This window comes from Silene latifolia, chromosome 11, assembly GCF_048544455.1.
Source record: "Silene latifolia isolate original U9 population chromosome 11, ASM4854445v1, whole genome shotgun sequence".
NCBI lineage: Eukaryota > Viridiplantae > Streptophyta > Magnoliopsida > Caryophyllales > Caryophyllaceae > Silene > Silene latifolia.
The window spans coordinates 159,035,826-159,040,842 of NC_133536.1; the positions used below are offsets into that span (position 1 = coordinate 159,035,826).

Consider the following 5,017-nt stretch of genomic DNA (forward strand, 5'->3'; position numbering starts at 1 on the left):
CATAGCATTTGACGTGAAGTACTTACTCAAGGAACGAGCTTGGTGCGCGTTTCAAGGCCCAAAAGACAAATCCACGAGACTATGGAAGTCAAGTACCAGCTAAAGCAGTCGATCGACCAGTACCCTTAGTCGATCGACCGACCCACGGGATCCAGAAGCTACTGTACACTGCATCCCAGTCGATCGACCAGTCCCAGCAGTCGATCGACCAAGACGCTACTTCAGACGAGAATTAAAAGATTGGGAAAGCAAGCCCATTGTGTTTAGGTTTTGAAATAAAAGTTACGTTAGTTGGCTATATAACATAACCTAGAACATCAGAGTAGACATCGAGCTTTTATCAAGTTTTACATTCAGTTTTAGTTTATCAAATAATTAGGGTTCGGAATATTATTTCGCATTGGATTTTTGCTCGTACTTTCAATCATTCCGCTACAATTCTTCTGCGATTTTGCAATAATGTACAAAAACACGAAAGTAGACGGAAATAGGGAGAATAATAGCATAAACTACTAAAATGAGCTCTGAAATGCGTGTAAAATAGGGTGTAAAACATCATATAAATGACACGCATCAAAAATTCGAACCACCTTCCAAAGGGGCACGTGTTACCTACCCCTACTACTGGTCAGTTCGAGTTTCGTTCCTCTTATATCGATTTAGTGGAGCGAAATCAGTTTGTTGGTCTACCAGATGAGGACCCCTTGAAGCATATGGAAATTTTCACGACTCACTCATTGTTCCATACCTATCTTGGGCTTTGGGGTGACTCAGGATGAAGTAAAGGGGGTAATTTTTTTATACTCTTTGAAGGATTCGGCGCGAGATTGGTACCGCTACCTTGATAGGGTAGCAGTTGGAGTCACAGATTGGACATCTCTAGCATTAGCCTTCTACAATAAGTACTTCCCACTTTCAAAGACTGATGCCTTGAGAAGTAAAATTACAAATTTCCAGCAAGGAGCTGATGAGGGCTTTTGTGAAGCATGGGGACGTTTCAAAAGTTTGGTCCGAGCTGTCCCTCACCATGGTTTCCAGCAGTGGTATCTTTGCAACTTATTCTACAATGCTTTATATGACGATTACAAGGTCATCCTGGACGCAGCTGCGAATGGTAGGTTCCAAAACAATACCGGTCAGAATAAAGGTTGGAATACTATTGAGGAGATGGCAGTCCATAGAGCTGAGTTTGGGAGTTCACGCGGAAAATCACGAAAGCAAAGTGATGAAATGAGTGCCGTTGTGACACTCATTACTTCTATTACTACTCGTCTCAAAAAGCTCGAGGCCTTTGAAGCTTCCAAGGAAAAGAGTTAAAATTCATGTCCATAATCCAGATGAGACCACGGAGTTGAGAGGAATGGTCCAAACTCTTTTAGTTCAAGTGGCGAATATAGAAGCAGCCGGGATTGAGTCCTCAAAGAATTTTGTGAAGCAGTTGGAGAATATAGAGGCTAAGCAAGTCGCCAATTCTTCGAGCAAATGTGAAGGGCCAATTGAAACGATTAATGCCATTAATCTCAGAAGTGGCCTCTCTTATGAAGGTCCCGACAAGCCAAGAGGAGACTCGGGAAATGATGAAAAAGCTAGTTTAATTTCTGGTGCAAAAACGAGCTCAATTGCCAGTACCAGCGGTCGATCGACCTACGCACCCAGTCGATCGACTGGATTGTCAGATGAAAAAGTTTCTGATCAGAAACTATTCATACCCAGCACAGTTGGTCGATCGACCAAGACCATCAATCGATCGACTGAAGTTCTTGACGAAGAAGTCTCTGTCCAGGAACTGTTCACGCCCAGCCAACTTGGTCGATCGACCACTCCTATCAGTCGATCGACTGGGTCTCCAGTACAGGACGCAATTCCGTCAACTAATTTGCATGATTCTACACTCATTAATGATTTGAAGGAAGTTTTAAACTTACGGAAGCCGAAGGTTGCTGATCCTACGGCCAGTGTTGCAGTCCCGTATCCGGAGCGTTTAAAGAATACTAAGCTGGAGCGCAAGTTTGGTAAGTTTTTAGAGATGGTCCAGAATCTCGAGGTAACGATTCCTTTCACTGATCTAATTACCCAGGTACCCTCTTACGCTAAATTTATGAAAGACATTTTAAATCGTAAGAGAAATTTTCGTGATGATGGTAATGTTGTTTTTGTGGAAGAATGCAATGCTCTTTCGCAAATTAATATACCACCCAAATTAAAGGACCCGGGTAGCTTTTCAATTCCTTGCACTATAGGTAACCACGAAATTGGGAAGGCCCTTTGTGATTTAAGGGCCAGTGTCAGTGTCATGTCGTATTCTGTTTGTGAAAGGTTAAATATTGGTAGACTTAAGGTGACCGATATTACCGTTCAGATGGCAAATAGATCGACTCAGAGACCTATAGGAGTTCTAGAGGATGTACCCGTTCGAGTGGGTAAGTTTTTTATTCCTGTCGATTTCGTTGTTTTGGACACTGTTGAGGATAGTCAGATACCTATTATTCTAGGTAGACCATTTTTACATACAGCCGGGGCTGTAATAGATGTCAAACGTGAAATCATAACCTTAGAGGTAGGGGATGACACCATTGAGTTCAGTCTTGCTCGCAAGGCGGCTGAACCTGCTGATGATGATACGTGTTATTCCATTGATATTGTTGACATGGCTGTTACTTGTAATTGGAGGGAATCCTTAGCCAAGGATCCCTTAGCTGATCTAACCCGTTTAGATGAGTATGTAGGTAATACAGTGGAGAATGCTGAGGAGCCAGATGCTTTGGTAGCCTCAATGGAGAGCTACGAGCTCGATGAGGAAGAAGATGAGATGCTTTTAAGCCTGGCCAACGAGAATTTGGTAAATACTTGTTACACCATTGAAGCTGATTCTGTCTATGCTGTAGAGGTAAAAGTGCCAGAGCGTAAGCCACTTCCTCTTAATCTTAAGTATGTTTTTCTAGATGATACGGAGCAAAGACCACTATTGTTAGTGCTAAGCTTAATGATGACCAAATGCCTGCTTTGATGTGTGTGCTTAAGAAAAACAGGAAGGCTCTAGGTTACTCTTTGGATGACATTAAGGGCATCACCGATGTTTGTATGCACAGAATAGAGCTGGAGGAAGGCCACAAGCCTTACGACGTGGTCAACGCAAGTTAAACCCGAAGATGCGGGAAGTTGTTATGGGCCGAGGTGATGAAACTACTCGACGCAGTATTATTTATACGATTGGCAACTCCAAGTGGGTTAGCCCGATTCGGTAGTTCAAGAAAGGAGAGACTACTGTGGTTAAAAATGAGAAAAATGAATTAATACCAACACGAGTTGTGACAGGGTGGCGGATGTGCATTGATTATAGACAGTTGAATGCTGCCACTAAGAAGGACCACTTCCCCCTCCCTTTTGTTGACCAAATGACTGAAAGACTTGCTTCTAACAAATGTTTCTATTTTCTAGACGGATATTCAGGGTTCTTTCAGATCACTATTCATCCGGATGATCGGGGTAAGACCACTTTTACCTGTCCACAGGGTGTTTTTGCATATCGTAGAATGCCTTTCGGATTGTGTAACGCCCCTGCTACCTTTCAGAGGTGCATGATGGGGATTTTTTCTGATTATATAGAGAACATTATGGAGGTATTCATGGATGATTTCTCAGTTTATGGTAATGACTTTGATCGTTGTTTAGCTAACCTTGATAAAGTCATGCAGCGTTGTATAGATGTTAATCTTGTTTTAAACTGGGAAAAATGTCAGTTCATGGTCAATGAGGGAGTTGTGTTAGAGCATCTGATTTCTGATAAAGGTATACATGTTGATAAGGCAAAGGTGCAGGTGATTGAGCAATTACCTCCTCCCGTGAATGTTAAAGGAGTGAGGAGTTTCCTTGGTCACGCTGGTTTTTATCGGCGTTTCATTAAGGATTTTTCAAAAATTGCTAAACCACTTACACATTTGCTCCTTAAGGATGCTGTCTTTGAATTTAATGATGAATGCCTTTCCGCTTTTAACAGGTTAAAGGAGGCCCTAGTTTCTGCGCCAATCATTCAAATTACTTTGATTGGGACCTCCCATTTGAGATTATGTGTGATGCCAGCGATTATGCGATCGGTGCAGTTTTGGGACAGCGGAAGAACAAAGCTTTGAATGCCATATATTATGCGAGCCGAACTCTGGATGAGGCTCAAATTAATTACTATACCACTGAGAAAGAGTTTCTAGCTGTAGTTTTTGCCTTAGACAAATTTCGGTCTTATTTGTTAGGTTCTAAGGTTATTGTTTATACTGACCATGCAGCGCTGAAGACTCTTTTTCTTAAGAAGGATGCAAAGCCGAGGCTTTTAAGGTGGATACACCTTTTGCAGGAGTTTGATTTGGAGATCAAAGATAAGAAGGGAGCAGAGAATGTGGTAGCTGACCATTTATCTCGTCTGCAGCTGACAGAAAGGGAGGATTCGTTACCTATTAATGATTCTTTTCCTGATGAGAGTTTGTTAGCTATTACTACTTCAGGGTCTTATCCACCTCCGTGGTTTGCTGATTTTGCTAATTTTGCTGTGACAGGTAAGATACCACCCGAGCTTTCACGGCAGCAGAAGAAGCGGTTTGCTTATGATGCTAGACAATACTTTTGGGATGATCCCTGTGTTTTCAAGGAATGCGCAGACGGTCTCATCCGGAGATGCGTTCCTCAATGGGAGGTGAAGGATATCCTAGAAGCTTGCCACTCTTCTGCTTATGGTGGTCACCACGGTCCGTCCCGGACTGTAGCTAAGGTACTCCAATCTAGTTTCTATTGGCCAACTTTGCATGTAGATAGTCGCAATTTTGTTGCTGAGTGCGACGCTTGTCAAAGATCGGGGAATATTTCCAAGAGACATGAGATGCCACAGGTAGTCATTTTAGAGGTTGAGATTTTCGATGTCTGGGGCATCGATTATCAAGGACCTTTTCCGAGCAGTCAAGGTAATAAATATATCCTCGTAGCTGTAGATTATGTGTCCAAATGGGTAGAAGGTATTGCTACTCCCCAC

The 5,017-nt window shown here is 42.5% G+C and overlaps 1 non-coding gene across 1 annotated transcript; it reads right to left on the reverse strand.

Annotated features, from left to right (window-relative positions):
* Nucleotides 1–925: 925 nt before the first annotated feature.
* Nucleotides 926–1,034, reverse strand: LOC141615701 (small nucleolar RNA R71). The gene has a single exon (XR_012530106.1). It is a non-coding gene; the product is annotated as a small nucleolar RNA R71 (small nucleolar RNA).
* Nucleotides 1,035–5,017: the final 3,983 nt, after the last annotated feature.